The sequence below is a fragment of the Capricornis sumatraensis genome, chromosome 14, assembly GCF_032405125.1.
Source record: "Capricornis sumatraensis isolate serow.1 chromosome 14, serow.2, whole genome shotgun sequence".
Lineage (NCBI taxonomy): Eukaryota > Metazoa > Chordata > Mammalia > Artiodactyla > Bovidae > Capricornis > Capricornis sumatraensis.
In genome coordinates this window covers 22001680-22021161 of record NC_091082.1, presented here as the reverse complement: position 1 = coordinate 22021161, position 19482 = coordinate 22001680, and the positions used below count along the sequence as shown (strand labels likewise).

The window sequence follows — 19482 nt, the reverse complement described above, 5'->3', positions numbered from 1 at the left end:
AGTTGATATGACATTGTGAGTTGACTGGGAGCTCCATCCCATACTGTTATCTGGTAATTCATCGTAGATGAATAACTATATGAAATTGTGTTCTCTTTGTTATAATATAAAACTATTTACTGGCACTTTGAGCTTATTTATGGCAAATCCAAAATCTTAGGTGCTTGCTCAAGTTATATTGTATAAAATTGAAAATAATAATAACTTTTACAGAACTGTCACATGATCCAGCAATTTCATTCTTGAGTAAATATCTGAAAAAAACACTAAAGCTACCTGTACCCCAGTATTCATAGCAGCATTATTTATGACTGCCAAAAATTGGAATCAACCTATGAGTCCATCAACAGACAAATGAACAAAGATATACAGTACACATTGGAATACCACTCAGCCATAAAAAGGAATAAAACTTTGCCATTTGCAACAACATGGATGGATTGGAGGGTACTATGCTATATGAAATGTCAGACAAAGAGAGACAAAATACTGTATGCTCAGTTCAGTTCAGTCGCTCAGTCATGTCTGACTCTTTGCAACACCATGAATCGCAGCACGCCAGGCCTCCCTGTCCATGACCATCTCCCAGAGTTCACCCAGACTCACGTCCATCAAGTCCGCAATGCCATCCAGCCATCTCATCCTGGGTCGTCCCTTTTTCCTCCTGCCCACAATCCCTCCCAGCATCAGAGTCTTTTTCAATTAGTCAACTCTTCGCATGATGTGGCCAAAGTACTGGAGCTTCAGCTTTAGCATCATTCCTTCCAAAGAAATTCCAGGGTTGATCTCCTTCAGAATGGACTGGTTGGATCTCCTTGCATCCAAGGGACTCTCAAGAGTTCTCCAACACCACAATTCAAAAGCATCAATTCTTCGGCGCTCAGCCTTCTTCACAGTCCAACTCTCACATCCATACATGACCACAGGAAAAACCATAGCCTTGACTAGACGGACCTTAGTCGGCAAAGTAATGTCTCTGCTTTTGAATATACTATCTAGGTTGGTCATAACTTTTCTTCCAAGGAGGAGCCCCAAAAAATAAAGTCTGACACTATTTCCACTGGTTCCCCATCTATTTCCTATGAAGTGATGGGACCAGATGCCATGATCTTAGTTTTCTGAATGTTGAGCTTTAAGCCAATTTTTTCACTCTCCTCTTTCACTTTCATCAAGAGGCTTTTTAGCTCCTCTTCACTTTGTGCCATAAGGGTGGTGTCATCTGCATATCTGAGGTGATTGATATTTCTCCCGGCAATCTTGATTCCAGCTTGTGCTTCTTCCAGTCCAGCGTTTCTCATGATGTACTCTGTATAGAAGTTAAATAAGCAGGGTGACAGCTACTACTACTTATATATAGAATCTACAAAATATAGCAACTAGTCAATGTAACCACAATGAAACAGACTCAGAAAAATAAAGAACATACTAGTGGTTACCAGTGGGAAGAGGGAAGAGGGGAAAGGCAAGATAGAGGTATAGGATTAAAAAGTACTAACTATTACGTATAAAATCAGATACAAGGATACATTCTACAATACAGGGAACATAGCCAATATTTTGCAATAACCACACATGAAGGATAAATTTAAAAATTGTGAATCACTCTAACGCACATCTGGAACATATAATACTGTGCATCAACTATATCTCAATAAAACAAAGAATTCATGAGGAAAAAGGGTAAAAACCTATTTCTCTAATCTGGGTAAAATCAAAGTGAGAGCCAAGAAATAAATATAATGCAAAAAATAAAAAGCTACTTGTAGCAGATACTTATACTAAAAAAGTATTAAGACTGAGAATTAAAAAACAGACATGTAGTGATATAATTATATTGTCTTTGATGAGGGAAGGCCATTTTTTAAAATGCTAAGTGCTAACTTGTGGAGCCTTACTCCATGGTCACAGGTGTGGAGTCATATATCAAGGTCACAGGACAAAAATCTTCAGAATTAACCAAGCCCCATAACAACTGTCACCATAAGCCTTCTGATCTAAACTGGCCAGCTCCCTGACTCCATATTAGGGTAAAATATCCACCCTATAACATCCTAACCAATCACCTAATGTCATCTTTCTAGTAGGAATTTTCTTGTATTGAGGTTATACAAATTGGCTACTAGCCCATTAAAGGGCTCTCCTTTGAGCCAGCCAGTTGTTCTAATAGTGTCTCCTGGGCTTCCCTTGTGGCTCAGCTGATAAAAAATCTGCCTGCAATGTGGGGGACCTGGGTTTGATCCCTGGGTTGGGAAGATCCCCTGGAGAAGGGAACAGGACCCACTCCAGTATTCTGTCCTGGAGAATTCATGGACTGTATAGTCCGTGGGATTGCAAAGAGTCAGACATGACTGAGTGACTTTCACTTCACTTCACTTCCTGCCCTAATAAACTCTATCCTCCTCTAATTCCACTTCATGTACAGATATTCACAAACCATGACAAAAGTGTGTTGAGAAAAATCTAAGCTTGAAGGATTGATGTGTTCCACAAGTTATCTTAAAGGCAGACCTCTGATTATAGATCTAACAGCTAAAGAACTTAACACCCTTCACTTCCATCCTTACAACAAGAGGAAGCTGGACAAATTGAAAATTCACGACTTTTCTTGGGCTCATTTGAGAATGTAGATTGTTTTGGAAATGACCACTTCAGCATCTGCAGAAAAAGGCACATAAGGAGAGGTATGGTAACAAAGATGTACTAGTGTGGCGCAACAGGCACCAAAACCATATAAAGGTAGAACACTTGAATGATAATTTTGATGAACTGCTGCAGGCTGAATGTCCACTGCAGAGCCCCATACCTAATCCCTTCACACTTTCACACCAGTTTTGTGTGTGTGTGTGTGTGTGTGTGTGTGTGTGTGTGAGGATTGCTAAGGTCACTTTGTAGATATGGCAGAGGGAAGTTCCTCTTCCCTGTATACCCTGAAATACATCTCTTGTGAAATACACTGAGAGCCCTCATTTTTAGTTCAGCTAGAAAGAGTACACAGGGATACTCTTGTATGCAGGGATAAAGAGTACAAAGGGATAAAGCTGGACAACTACCTTGTCTAACTCAATGAAACTATGAGCCTCACTGTGCAGTGACACCCAACATGGACTGGTCACCGTACACGGTTCTGACAAAATGTGGTCTTCTGTAAAGGGAATGGCAAACTATTTCAGTGTTCTTCCCTTGAGAACCCCATGAACACTATGAAAAAGCAAAAAGAGGTGACAATGAAAGATGACCTCCACAGGTCAATAGGTGTCAAATATGCTACTGGAGAAGAGTGGAGAAATAACTAACTCCAGAAAGAATGAAGAGACAAAGCACAGCAAAAACAGCATCTAGTTGTGCATGTGACTGGTGATGGGAGGAAAGCCTGATGCTGTAAAGAGCAATATTGCATAGGAACCTGGAATATCAGGTTCATGAATCAAGGCAAATTAGAAGTGTCAAACGGGAGATGGCAGGCATGAATATCAACATTTTAGGAATTGGTGAACTAAAATTGACAAGGATGGGCAAATTTAATTCAGATGACCATTATATTTATGACTATGGGCAAGAATCCCTTAGAAGAAATGGAGTACCTATCATAGTCAACAAAAGAGTCTGAAATGCAGCAAGTGGGTACAATCTAAAAAATGACAGAATGATCTTTGTTAGTTTATAAGGCAAACTGTTCAATATCACAGTAATCCAAGTCTATGCCTAACCAGTAATGCTGAAGAAGCTGACGTTGAATGACTCTATGAAGACCTATAAGACTTTCTGGAACTAACAACAAAAAAAAGGTGTCCTTTTCATAAGAGGGAACTGGAATGTAAAAATAGGAAGTCAAGAGAGACCTGGAGTAACAGATATATTTGGCCTTGGAATACAAAATGACGCAGGGCAGAGGCTAGCAGCTTTGCCAAGGGAATGCACTGGTCATAGCAAACACCAACTTCCAACAACACAAGAGAAGGCTCTACACATTGACATTACCAGATGATCAATACGGAAATCAATTGATGATATTCTTGGTAGTCAAAGATGGAGAAGCTCTATACAGTCCTGGGAGCTGACTGTGTCTCAGATCATAAACTCCTTGTTGCCAAATTCAGGTTTCAAATAGAAAAAAGTAGGGAAAATCACTAGACCATTCAGTTCAGTTCAGTCGCTCAGTTGTGTCTGACTCTGCAACCCCAGGAACCGCAGCATGCCAGGCCTCCCTGTCTATCACCAACTCCCGGAGTTTACCCAAGCCCATGTTCATCCAGTTGGTGATGCCATCCAACCACCTCATCCTCTGTCATCCCCTTTTCCTCCTGCTCTCAATCTTTCCCAGCATCAGGGTCTTTTCAAATGAGTCAGCTCTTCGCATCAAGTGGCCAAAATATTGTAGTTTCAGCTTCAACATCAGTCCTTCCAATGAACATCCAGGACTGATCTCCTTTAGGATGGACTGGTTGGCTCTCCTTGTAGCCTAAGGGACTCTCAAGAGTCTTCTCCAGTGCCACAGTTCAAAAGCATCAATTCTTTGGCTCTCAGCTTTCTTCACAGTCCAACTCTCACATCCGTACATGACCACTAGAAAAACCATAGCCTTAACTAGATGTACCTTTGTTGGCAAAGTAATGTCTCTGCTTTTGAATATGCTATCTAGGTTGGTCATAACTTTCCTTCCAAGGCGTAAGTGTCTTTTAATTTCATGGTTGCAATCACCATCTGCAGGGATTTTGGAGTCCAGAAAAATAAAGTCAGCCACTGTTTCCACTGGTTCCCCATCTATTTCCCATGAAATGATGGAACTAGATGCTATGATCTTAGTTTCCTGAATGTTGAGGATTAAGCCAACTTTTTCACCCTCCTTTCACTTTCATCAAAAGGCTCTTTAGTTCTTCACTTTCTGCCATAAGGGTGGTGTCATCTGCATATCTGAGGTTATTAATATTTCTCCTGTATATCTTAATTCCAGCCTGTGCTTCATCCAGCCCAGCATTTCTTATGATGTACTCTGCATATAAGTTAAATAAGCAGGGTGACAATATAGACCATTCAGGTATATCTAAATCAAATCCCTTACAATTATACAGTGGAAGCGACAAATAGATCCAAGGGATTAGATCTGATAGACAAAGTGCTTGAAGAACTATAGATGGAGGTTCATGACACTATACAGGGGGCAGCGATCAAGACCATCCCCAAGAAAAACAAATGCAAAAGGCAAAATGCTTGTGTGATGAATCCTTACAAAAGCTGAAAAAAGAAGATAAGTGAAAGGCAAAGGAGAAAAGGAAAGATATACCCATTTGAATGCAGAGTTCCAAAGACTAGCAAGGAGAGATAAGAAAGCCTTCCTTAGTGATCAGTGCAAATAAATAAAGGAAAACAATAAAATGGGAAAGACTAGAGATCTCTTCAAGAAAATTAGAGATACCAAGGGAACACTTTATATAAAGTTGGGCTCAGTAAAGGACAGAAATGGAATGAACCTAACAGAAACAGAATATTAAGAAGAGGTGGCAAGAATACACAGAAAAGTTAAACAAAAAGATCTTCATGACACATATAACCATGATGTGATCACTCACCTAGAGCCAGACATCCTGGAATGCAAAGTTAAGGTTGCCTTAGGAAGCATCACTATGAACAAAGCTAATGGAGGTGATGGAATTCCAGTTGAGTCATTTCAAATCCTAAAAGATGATGCTGTGAAAGTGCTGCACACAATATACCAGCAAATTTGGAAACCTCAGCAGTGGCCAAGGACTGGAAGAGATCAGTTTTCCTTCCAATCCCAAAGAAAGGCAATGCCAAAGAATGTTCAAACTACTGCACAATTGCACTCATCTCACACGCTAGCAAAGTAATGCTCAACATCCTTCAAGCCAGGCTTCAACAGTACATGAACCATGAAATTCCAGATATTTAAGCTGGATTTAGAAAAGGCAGAGGAAGCAGAGTTCAAGTTACCAACATCAGTTGGATCATAAAATAAACTAAACAGTTCCAGAAAAACATATATTTCTGCTTTATTGACCATGCCAAAGTCTTTGACTCTGTGGATCGCAACACACTGTGGAAAATTCTTCAAGAGATGGGAATACCAGACCACCTTACCTGTCTCCTGAGAAATCTGTATGCAGGTCTGGAAGCAACAATTAGAACTGGATATGGAACAAAAGACTGGTTCCAAATCAGGAATGGAGTACATCAAGGCTCTGTATTGTTACCTTGCTTATTTAACTTATATGCAGAGTACATTATGCAAAATCCCAGGCTGGATGAAGCACAAGCTGGAATCAAGATTGCCAGGAGAAATATCAATAACCTCAGATATGCAGATGATGCCACCCTTATGGCAGAAAGCAAAGAAAAACTAAAGAGGAGAGTGAAAAAGTTGGCTTAAAATGCAGCATTCAGAAAACTAAGATCATGGCATCTGGTCCCATGATTTCATGGCAAAATGATGGGGAAACAATGGAAAGCAGTGAGAGACTTTATTTTGGGGGGCTCCAAAATCACTGCAGATGGTGACTATAGCCATGAAATTAAAAGGTCCTTTCTTCTTGGAAGAAAAACTGTGACCAAACTAGACAGCATATTATAAAGCGGAGACATTACTTTGCTAACAAAGGTCTGTGTAGTCAAAGCTGTGGTTTTTCCATTAGTCGTGTATGGATGTGAGAGTTGGGCTATAAAAAAGCTGAGTGCTGAAGAATTCATCCTTTCAAACTGTAGTATTGGGGAAGACTCTTGAGAGTCCCTTGGATTTCAAGGAGATCAAACCAGTCAATCCTAAAAGAAATCAGTCCTGAATATTCATTGGAAGGACTGATGCTGAAGCTCCAATACTTTGGCTACCTGATGTGACGTACTGACTCATTGGGAAAGACCTGATGTTTTAAAAGATTAAGGGCAAGAGGAGAAGGGGATGACAGAGGATGAGATGGTTGGATGTGATCAGCAACTCGATTGACATGAGTTTGAGCAAGTTCTGGGTGTTTTTGATGGACAGGGAATCCAGGCATGCTGCAGTCTATGGGTTTGCAAAGATTCAACACTACTGAGCGGACTGAAGTTAATTGATCCAGTTGGAGAAAGGGAATTCATCTCCACTCCAGCTAACTCCTACTTCTTGTCCCATTTAAGAAGAGATGATAAGGGGAAGGAGGTTAGCAACATTTTACAGGGCTCAGGGTTTCAAGGAAGTATACTACAAATGCTATAACTGGGAAACTGATTAGGGAGCAGTGTGAAAAAAGGAAACCATCTATATAATGCTTATAGATATGCTTATAAAGATCACAATGCCATGACAAAATCTTATTAAAAGATTCAGATTTAATCAGAGAACTATAGAACACTCCTTCTGCCTCACACCTTTACCACCACTCCAATAATTTCTAAAATAACCATAGGTTACAGCTGAAAACGTTTCTTTCTATCTGAGGAAGTGTACATTGGGAATCCAATGTCCAGAAAAAGAAAAACTTGGATATGGGTGAAATGAAAGCTCTTGGTACCTAGAGGAGAGTTTACAGCTCTATATGCTGAGTGCAGAGCTTTTCCATAAGGAGAAAGATGTGAACTCTTGCTAAAAGTGCTGATTTTGAGTTAGATGACTGATATGTCTCTTTACTGTGCAAAGTGGATATCACAGATTACCTTGGCGAAAGTACAGCAATTTCTGTGGTATGATGGGGATAGGAGACAAATTGATATATACTTGCTTATCTTATAATAAATACATATAATACCCCAAGAGATTCTGACATTTTATAAAGAGCTAGGTTCAGTCATGTGCATAGTGGATTGATACAAGGGAATTGAGAATGACAAATAAAAATTGATATTAGTGTTAAATGCAAGTAGCAGTCTTACAAAAGTAAAACAATGATGATAAACAGCCTTTCTATTTATCACCTACACAATAAGTAAATTAAAGACATAGCCTCATAGGGAAATGCATATAGTATATGTCTATGCATATAATATGTATATTTATAGTATATATGTATATGTATATTTATATATGTATACACATATAATATGTGTATTTCTATGTGTATATGTATATTATGAAAAACAAAATGCTATAGGTTACCAATCAAGATGAAACTTTAAGATGTAATATTGATGAAAACATATGATCACAATAAGCAATATGGAGGTGAAACACTAAGTTTTGAAAGAAAACCATTTTTAATCTAAATATATTCTAAAATATACCATTGCCTTGCAACCATTTTTCCTCAAATAATTCTCTCAAAATATTGACCAGATATAAATAGAAAATTGTTTGTGAACCTATAAAATCAGAGAAATTTTATATAGTGGATTCTGAACTGTTGTGTTTTTCCTGATTCTGCAAGAGGAAGACCACCCTTTAGCTGAAAAATAGGTGACTCAAATTGTAAGCTTATTCATTTTTATCTGTACAATTTTAAATATATTTCCATTTTTAGAAGAATACAATGTCCTCTTCACCATCAACATAACACTTGAAAAAAGAAAAGGTAGATTTCAGTTTGAATATTTCAACATTTAAATTTGAAATATAATACATACTATGACTAGAGATAAACACATGTACTCCCACATGGTGCTAGCAGTAAAGATTCTACCTGTCAACACAGGAGACATGAGTTCAATCCCTAGGTCAGGAAGTTCCCCTGGTGGAGAAAACGGAAACCCACTCTAGTATTCTTGCTGGGAAAATTTCATGGGCAGAGGACCCTGGTGGGCTACAGTTCATGGGGATGCAAAGAGTTGAACATGATTGAGCACACACACATAGATAAACACCAAAATAGAATTCAATCTGATTGCTTTTCTACTGTCATACAGACATCACTTCAATTATAGATATCTTTTTAAAATTTGTCTTAACAAACTATAGTAATAGATATGGACATACATTTAAAATAATGTGCTTATTTTCTTTTCCATATGTGTGTATGGTCATACATTTGTTTTTATGTTATACAATTTAAGTATCAAGGTTACCACAGATAGTTTAGACAATGACAATATTTTTTAGTGAATGCCTTAAAATATTACACAGTCCACCTTCTGGCCAGAAGAAATTTGTTTACATTATTGTTATTATTATTGTCTTTAATGGGAATATGGTACACTTAGCCTCTTTATAGGAGGGAAGGCTAAAGTGATATCCCTTTTCTACCTGAAAGGTCAGGGTCTGTGTGTGACACTTTTCTCTATCAGGTAAGGTCTGTTTCTTCATATTTTCATAAACTACAAGTCACTACAAGTCAAGCAAATTTTGCTCCCTCTATCCATACCACCATAGAGAAGTAACTAAAAAAAAAAAAAAATCACAATTAGCACTCAGACTAGAAAAGAGAAGAATGAGACACAATAGTCATCAGTTCATAGCAAAGACGTAATCCTGCTACACAGGTTAAATGGAGACTCCAACATGATAGAGGAGGAAATTCTTCAATTAGATCCCGGATCTGTTCTCTGAGAGGAACTCTTATCCACCTCTAAGGATGATATCCTACTGGGGAACTGAAAATCTTTCATAGTTATTTCCTAAATGAACTAATTATGAGAAACCAAAGATGGTTTGAGAATTCTGGGAGCCAAAATCTCCCTAGTGACTAATTCAAGAATAAGAGAATGAGGACTTTGTTAAACTCAATATTTTTTACAATATATTATGTAAAAAAACCTGAGTTTTCAACAAAAAATCTATGAGACAAATTATGAAAACAAACACAAAAGTATGCAACAATTTGGGAAAAAATAGCTAACAAAATATATCCCTGAGCAGGACCAGATATTAGACTTAAAAAACAAAAATTGAAAATCAGCTGTATTTGTATATTTAAATAATTAAAAGAAATTGGGGTAAAATAAAGGACAAAAGACTATTACATCTCATCAAATATTTAACACTAACAAAGAGAAATAATGTAAAAGTAACAAATGGAAACTCATTCTGAAATTAAAAAGTAAAATAAGTGACATTTTTAAAAATGTTGGAAAACATCAACAACAGAGTATTTAAAGAAATGTCACTAGAGATTGTCCATTCTCATGAAGAGAGGGAAAATGAAAGGAGAAAAATAAACAGAGCTTCAATAGCTGAGCTACTGGTGATCATATCAACATTTGCACAAAGGAATCCAGAGAAAGAAAAGAAACAGAAAAAAAAAATCATTTAAAGTAAGGATGAAAATTAATCTAAACTTACAAGAAGTTCAGTGACTCCAAGATTAAACACACAAAGATTCATATCTAGATTCTTCATAGTGAAGCTGACAAAAGTCAAAGAAAATCTTGAAAGCAGTGAAAGAAAAACAATTTATCACATACAAGGGATCTTCAATAGGATTAACATTTGACTTCTCTTCAGAAACCATGGAGTTCAGAAGACAAGAAAATGGGGTCTTTGGAATGCTGTAAGAAAAGATTTTTCAACAAGATACTGTATATCTAGCAAAACACTCTTCAAAAAGTAATGGAGCCACTAAGACATTCCAAGATAAATAAAACTGATAAAATGTGTTGCTAGCAGACCTGTCCTACATGAAATACTAAAGGACTTCTTTAGGCTGAAATTATAGCTTACTAAATAGTGATACAAAGTCTACATGAAGAAATACAGATTGATTAAATAAAGGTAACTACATGGATAAATACAGAAGGTAGTATAAATGTATTTGGTAAAACTTTTATTTTATATTATTTAAAAGAAAACTGGATAAAAAAGTAATTATAAATCTATGTTAACTATCTGACATAGAGTATACAGACAAATAGGTGAGGTCTGGTTTTTCTTATAAATGTCAGGCTAGTTCACTATTTGAAAGCCAATGTAATATGCCATGAAGGAAATTGTATCATTTTTGTAATAGATGTAGAAAAAAAATCTGAAAAAATCAAATATATTTACATGATTAAAAATAAAACAATACAATATAAATTGAAAAGAATTTCTTCAATCTGGTATGTGTTGTTCAGTCACTCAGTCCTATCTGACTCTTTGCAATCCTATGGACTGCAGCATGCCAGGCTTCCCTATCCTTCACCATCTCCCAGAGTTTGGTGAAACTTGTGTCCATTGAGTCAGTGATGCCATCCAATCGTCTCATCCTCTGTGGTCCCCTTCTCCTGCCTTTAATCTTTCCCAGAATCAGGGTCTTTTCCAATGAATTGGCTCTTTGTATCAGGTAGCTAAAGTGCTTAATCTGATATAGGCCATCTATTAAAAAAAAAAATCACAGCTAGCATCATAATTAATGAGGAAATTTATTGCTTTCCTTCCTAAGATCAGGAACAAGACAAGGATTTCTGTTCTTGCCACTTCCACTGTACATATTAATGGCAATTCTAACCAGAAAAAGCAGGTTAGAAAGTGAACTAAAAATCATACAGTTTGTAAACGAAAAAGTAAAACTATCTCTATTTGCAGCTGACATGCTATTCTTCACAAAAAATCCCAGAGAATACAGTGAAATACTATGAGAACTAAGATATAAGTTGAGCAAATTTATTGAATACAAGATTGATATACAGAGCTCAAGTATACTTCTATATATCAGCCATAAACAATTAAAAATGAAATTAAAAAAATATTTGCAGTAGCATCAAAAAGAATACTTTGGATAGTCAACAAAAGACATTTAAGATACATATACTGTAAGCTAAAAATTATCTTTTCCAGAAACTAAAGGCCTGAATAAATGTAAATATACCCCATGTTCATGAATTGAAAGAGTTAATATTGTTAAAATGTCAAGAATAATCAAATATATTTATATATTTTATGCAATTTCTAATCAAATCTCGGTTGTCTTACAAGTTTATCCAAAATTATTTATGGAAATTCGTTATCCAGAATTGGTAAAATAATTTTCAATCAAAAGAAAAAAATGAAGGGCTCATTTTGAAAACTAATAGGTATAGACATACAGATCATTGGAATAGAACTGACAGTCCAGAAATAAATTCTTCTACTTATTTATGACAGATTCATTCTCAACAAGAATGTAGAGATAATCTAAAGGAGAAAGTAACCATTTCAACAAATTGTTTCTGGATTACTGGGTATCCAAATGCAAAAGAACTAATTGAACTTCTCCACACTATTAAAAAAAAATCACTATTAAAAAAATCACTGAACAATCACTGAACTATTACATCTAAAAGTACAATACTCTTAAATAAAACCCAAGAGTCCATTTACAGTATGTTTAGCAATGGTTTCTTAGATCTGAGGCCAAAAGTCAAAATAACAAACTAATTAATTTACATCAAAATTAAAAGCTTTCCTACTTCAAAGGCCATCATGAAGGAAGTGGAATGAAAACTCTAAGACAGTAGAAAATATTTGCAACCAAATTACTGACAGGACAGTGACAGTGCATCTAAAATACACAAATACTTTTCACAAATCAATGATTAAGATGACTCAATGAAGACTATGCAAAGGGTTTAAATAGAAGTTCTCCAAAGAGGGTATGCATTAAGGAGATGCAAATAAAAATCAAAATGAACTACCACTTTATATCCATTAGGATGGCTGCACAGAAACAGATGTTGGTAAAAATGGAGAAATGGAGACTCACACATTGCTGGTGGAATGGAAAATGGTGCAACTGCTCTCTTAAACAACTTGGCAGTTCTTCAAAGGCAAAACATAAGGTTCTACACTACTCAAAAATTTCACTCGTGGTTGTATGCCCAAATGAAATGAAAACAATTATCATCACAAAAACATGTGCACTGATGTACTTAGCAGAATAATTCGTAAAAAGCAGTAGAAGAAATTAAAATGTTTATCACCTCATGAATGAATAAGTAAAGTGTGACAATGTAATATAATTTAGTAATATAATTTAGCAATAATAAGGAAAGACAGAGATAAGCTACTTCATGGACAAACCATGAACACACTATAAGTGAAAGAAGCCAATTACAAAATACCCATACATTACATAATTCTACTTATACAAACATAGAAAAAGGCAGAGGAACCAGAGATCAAACTGCCAACATCCATTAAATCATTTGCAAAAGCAAGAGAATTCCAGAAAAACATCTACTCCTGCTTCATTGACTACACTAAAGCCTTTGACTGTGTGGATCATGACAAACTATGGAGAATTCTTCAAGGGATGGGAATACCAGACTGCTTTATCTGCCTCCTGAGAAACCTGCCTGCATGTCAAGAAGCAACAGTTAGAACTGGACATGGAAAAATGAACTCATTCCAAATTGTGAAAGGAGTACATCAAGCCTGTTGTTACCCTGTTTTTCTGTTTTGTTACCTTGCTTATTTAACTTATATGCAGAGTACATAATGTGAAATGCCAGGAAAGATGAAGCACAAGCTGGAATCAAGATTGCTAGGAAAAATATCAATAACTTCAGATATGCAGATGACACCACCCTTATGGCAGAAATGAAGAGGAACTAAAGAGCTTCTTGATACAGATGAAAGAGAGGAGAACAAAAGAAGCACTTGATGAAGGTGAAAGAGGAGAGTGAAAACTCAGCATTCAGAAAACGAATATCATGGCATCCAATCTGGTCACTTCATGGCAGATAGATGGTGAAACAATAGTAACAGTGACAGACTTTATTATCTTGAACTCCAAGATCATTGCAGATGGTGATCTCAGCCATGAAATTAAAAGACACTTGCTCCTTCTAAGAAAAGCTATGACCAACCTAGACAGCATATTAAAAAAGCAGAGACATTACTTTGCCAACAAAGGTCGATATAGTCCAAGCTATGATTTTGCCAGTAGTCATGTATGGATGTGAGAGTTGGACTATAAAGAAGGCTGAACGTTGAAGAATTGATGCTTTTGAACTGCAGTGCTGGACAAGACATTTGGGAGCCCCTTGAGCTGCAAGGAGATCTAAACAGTCCATTTTAAAGGATATCAGTCCTGAATATTCTTTGGGAGAACTGATGCTGAAGCTGAAGTTCCAATACTTTGGCCACCTGATGGGAAGAGCTGAATCATTAGAAAAGACCCTGATGTTGGGAAAGATTGAAGGCAAGATGAGAAGGGGACAACAGAGGACAAGATGGTTGGATGGCATTACCAACTCAACGTATGTGAGTTTGAGCAAGCTCTGGGAGATGGTGAAGGGAAGCCTGGGAAGCCTGGCATTCTGCAGTCCATGGGATTGCAGAGTCAGACACAACTGAGCGACTGAACAATAGCAACTTATACAAAATGCCCAGAATAGGCAAATCTCTAGAGACAGAAAGCACTTCAGTGTTTTCATAGGTCTGGGGGATAAGTAAAAGAAAGTAACTGTTATTGGGTATTGTTGTTGTTCAGTCATGTCCAACTCTTTGCGACCCCATGGACTGCAGCATGCCAGGCTTCCTTGTCCTCATCAGCTCCCAGAGTTTGCTCAAACTCATTTCCAGTGAGTCAGTGATGCCATCCTACAATCTCATTCTTCTGTTTATTGCCCCTTCTCTTCCTGCCCTCAGTCTTTCCCAGCACCAGAACCTTTTCCAATGAGTCAACTTTTCTCAAGTGACCAAGGTGTATAAATATTTTTTTTCCTCTGAGAGTGAAATGTTTTAAAAGTAAAACCTGGTGATGGCTAGAGAGGTCTCTAAATATATTATACCATTGAACTGTATACTTTAAAAAGCTGAATTGTATGATATGTGAATCATATCTCTGTTCAGTTCAGTTCAGTTCAGTCGCTCAGTCATGTCTGACTCTTTGCGACACCATGAATCGCAGCACGCCAGGCCTCCCTGTCCATCACCAACTCCCGGAGTTCACTCAGACTCACGTTCATCAAGTCAGTCATGCCATCCAGCCATCTTATCCTCAGTCATACCCTTCTCCTCCTTCCCACAATCCCTCCCAGCATCAGAGTCTTTTCCAATGAGTCAACTTTTCGCATGAGGTGGACAAAGTACTGGAATTTCAGCTTCAGCATCATTCCTTCCAAAAAATCCCAGGGCTGATCTCCTTCAGAATGGACTGGTTGGATCTCCTTGGGGTCCAAGGGACTCTCAAGAGTCTTCTCCAACACCACAGTTCAAAAGCATCAATTCTTCGGCACTCAGCCTTCTTCACAGTCCAACTCTCACATCCATACATGACCACAGGAAAAACCATAGCCTTAACTAGAGGGAACTTAGTCAGCAAAGTAATGTCTCTGCTTTTGAATATGCTATCTAGGTTGGTCATAACTTTTCTTCCAAGGAGTGAGTGTCTTTTAATTTCATGGCTGCAGTCACCATCTGCAGGGATTTTGGAGCCCAAAAAAATAGTCAGCCACTATTTCCACTGGTTCCCCATCTATTTCCCATGAAGTGATGGGACCGGATGCCATGATCTTCGTTTTCTGAACGGTGAGCTTTAAGCCAACTTTTTCACTCTCCACTTTCACTTTCATCAAGAGGCTTTTTAGTTCCTCTTTACTTTCTGCCATAAGGGTGGTGTCATCTGCATATCTGAGGTTTTTGATATTTCTCCCAGCAATCTTGATTCCAGCTTGTGCTTCTTCCAGCCCAGCATTTCTCATGATGTACTCTGCATATAAGTTAAATAAGCAGGGTGACAATATACAGCCTTGATGTACTCCTTTTCCTATTTGGAACCAGTCTGTTGTTCCATGTCCAGTTTTAACTGTTGCTTCCTGACCTGCATTCAGATTTCTCACGAGGCAGGTCAGGTGATCTGGTATTCCCATCTCTTTCAGAATTTTCCACAGTTTATTGTGATCCACACAATCAAAGGCTTTGGCCTAGTCAATAAAGCAGAAATAGATGTTTTTCTGGAACTCTCTTGCTTTATCCATGAGCCAGCAGATGTTGGCAATTTGATCTCTGGTTCCTCTGCCTTTTCTTTTTTTTTTTTTTTTAGATGTCATGATAGCATTTATTTTTTTTTTTAACAATATTGCCTACGTCCCATTCTATTCTTTTTTTTTATTTTTTATTTATTTTTTATTTATTTATTTATTTATTATTTTATTAAATTTTAAAATCTTTAATTCTTACATGTGTTAGCTTGAACATCAGGAAGTTCACGGTTCACGTATTGCTGAAGCCTGGCTTGGAGAATTTTGAGCATGACTTTACTAGCATGTGAGATGAGTGCAATTGTGCGGTAGTTTGAGTATTCTTTGGCATTGCCTTTCTTTGGGATTGGAATGAAACCTGACCTTTACTAGTCCTGTGGCCACTGCTGAGTTTTCCAAATTTGCTGGCATATTGAGTGCAGCACTTTCACAGCATCATCTTTCAGGATTTGAAATAACTCAACTGAAAATTCCATCACCTCCACTAGCTTTGTTTGTAAGGATTCTTTCCCTTTTTTTTTTTTAATTTACATTTTATTAAAATGACATCTATAGAAGCAAAATATCTAAATACATATTATCTGTTCCACCTATCATGTAAATTGCTCTAACTGTCACAAGTCTTAGCTTATTATTACTACTTAAAATTCAGCTCATCCTGACTAGATTCCTGGGCCAATCTTCTCAAATACTTGTTTTATTATAAATTTCCTTGTATTTAAACAACTGTCAGTTAGTAATAATACAGGATTAAGACTGGTTAATTAACAACTGAGAAATTATAAGGAAAATGTAATTATTGGGTTAGAAAATACAGCATTCAGCAGAGCAAATTTCAAGAGTGAACATACAGACACTTATGTTTCTGAAAAGGCTGAATCGCACAGCCCAACACAATGTGAGTCAAAGAAGCAAAAAAAAAGAAGGGAGGGGCCACAAGAGGCAAAGTATTTTATTCTAGTGTCCCCTAAATTGACTGTCGAAGTAAAAAGTTTCTACATTAAAAAAGTTTATATAAATTATATGAATAGTAATTTTCATAAAAGTCAAAATGAAACGTTCTGCATAGGACAAAAGATATGCCTAAGCAACATACCATATTTGCACAAGGCCACTGAATGTCATGGGTGCTACTAACAATTGAAAAAGCTTAAGTCTATGGCAGACTGAGCAAAGATTTCAGTTTGGTTTTCTATAACCCCAAGACTATAAACTACTCTTACTATACAAAAGCTCTAATGACATACAGAGTTTTTTGTAGGAACTCTTGTGCTTCTGGTTGGCACATTATCTACTCTTTAATATGTGAAAGTAATACAGACAGTTGTGAGAGGCTGTGCAAAACTATTGTATTTACAAAAATGGCACAAAAGTGAATTCAACAGTCGATGCACATGCACACTTCATTCACATCTTCAATGACAAAAGGTATTCTGAACAATATAGAACTGAACAAGAACACTAGCTTCAACAGCAGCTGTTAAGCAATAGAGTCACGTAAGTTACACCAGAATGGGCAAATATTGCCCAAGTAAAGTTCTATTGTTAAAGCTGAAACAGATTTAAGGCCATTCACGTTCAAGCACAGGATACAAATCTTTTGGAGCCCCATTTATTTGTGTTTGAAATATGTGAGCTTTCTTATAACTTGTGGTCTTAAACTTCTGTTTTACAAAACCCAAAAGGAAAATCCAGAAGAAACCAACAATAGAGGTTATATCAAATAAGAATAACATACAAAGCTATAGTTAAGATGAATTAAAGAAAGCCAACATTAAAACTGCAAAACTTGTTAGTTACTTGTTGGATCCAGCCCTACCCTAGAAGTTAGGTAATATATACAATTATTTTCAAGTAGATTATGTTGCTCTAACATGTTCTTTTCATCAGTGCACTGTTAAACTAATCAAAAACTCTACACATGTATATTCCCTTAAAATAGCAGCACACACTACCGCTACCTGCAAAGCCATCACTCTCAAATGACATAGGGAGTAAAAGGAAATAAAAAGCAGGGGAATAACATATTACGGAGAAATAATGGGAATTAGAAGATTCATGCAGTTCAGCTCTTTTTAATCAGCCAGCCAGTTTGCTAGCAACAAGAGAAGGTTTCCATTGAGAAAGGTCCTGTGGAGTGGGAATGTGGTCACCAGTGACCTCTGTCTTATCCGGGGTTGCAATAGGAAGTTGCTTGTTCTTCATTTTTGCTTTAGCCATGTTGTAATCCCCAGAATCAAAATATTTTTGCCCTTTCTGCAATCGTTTCCTTAAAAAATCGGAACCTCCAGGCTTTTGTCCCAGATGAGGATACCTTGCTTTTAATTTTGCTTCTTCAGCTTTCTCTGGACTAGTCACTTTATCTTCCATTTCCTTCTGCTCCTCCACGGAGGCTGCCTCGGGGACTTCCGCAGACATACTGCTCCCTCTTACTCCGCTTCTCTCTGTAGGGATGCTTTCTAAGGCCCACTTGACTTCACATTCCAAGATGTCTGGCTCTAGATGAGTGATCACACCATCGTGATTATCTGGGTCGTGAAGATCTTTTTTGTACAGTTATTCTGTTTATTCTTGCCACCTCTTCTTAATATCTTCTGCTTCTGTTAGGTCCATACAATTTCTGTGCTTTATTTAGCCCATCTTTACATGAAATGTTCCCTTGGTATCTCTAATTTTCTTGAAGAGATCTCTAGTCTTTCCCATTCTGTTCTTTTTCTCTATTTCTTTGCATTGATCGCTGAAGAAGGCTTTCTTATCTCTTCTTGCTATTCTTTGGAACTCTGCATTCAGATGCTTATATCTTTCCTTTTCTTCTTTGCTTTTTGTCTCTCTTCTTTTCACAGCTATTTATAAGGCCTCCCCAGACAGCCTTTTTGGTTTTTTGCATATCTTTTCCATGGGAATGGTCTTGATCCCTGTCTCCTGTACAATGTCACAAACCTCATTTCATAGTTCATCAGGCACTCTATCTATCAGATCTAGGCCCTTAAATGTAAAATTGCAAAAAATGACTTTCTTCTTTTTAAACTTTCTGTCTCAGAACTTTAGATATAATATTTATTTTGGTGTTATTTCATTACTGATGTTTTAAATTAATAATTTTTTAAAAAACAATCTTTCCAAGGCTTACTTATTATTACTTCATTAATATATTTTTCTGTAAAAGATATTTTCTTCCAATTAGTCCAATATTTTAATAACACCATATGCCCTTTGGAATCCAAAATTTTCATATACACTTTGTTTCTTTTCTTTTTAGCTTATATATCTTCCTCCATAAAATGAATGTAAACTTTTGCTAAGACATCTGAAACCAAGGACTTATTGAGAATATATCTTTAATTTTGTCCTTGTGGCAAGACGGAGTTCCTGTTACTTAGAAAAAAAAAAAAGAAAAAAGAAATGCATCCCCTTAATATCTATTCCAGCTTTATCTCCTACTGTTTGAAATCTAGACGCAGTTACCTTCTTCAACCTTTTGAGACTATCTCTCTCTTTCATGCATCTAATGAATGAATGCATGGAGTTTTCTCTTTCCCCCATAATCTTTCTAAAAACAACGCATAAAATCAACAGACACTGTTTTGGCTGTTTTGAAACCAAATCCTCTCTACATTGTGGACTTTGTCTGTGTTTGAAGTGCTTTTATTATTGCAGAAATAATTTTCACATGTTTTCCATAAC

The 19482-nt window shown here is 36.8% G+C and overlaps 1 pseudogene; it reads right to left on the bottom strand.

Moving 5' to 3' along the window:
* Positions 1-17877: 17877 nt before the first annotated feature.
* LOC138090652 (cAMP-regulated phosphoprotein 19 pseudogene) lies at positions 17878-18216 on the bottom strand (annotated as a pseudogene).
* Between the last annotated feature and the right edge of the window lie 1266 nt (positions 18217-19482).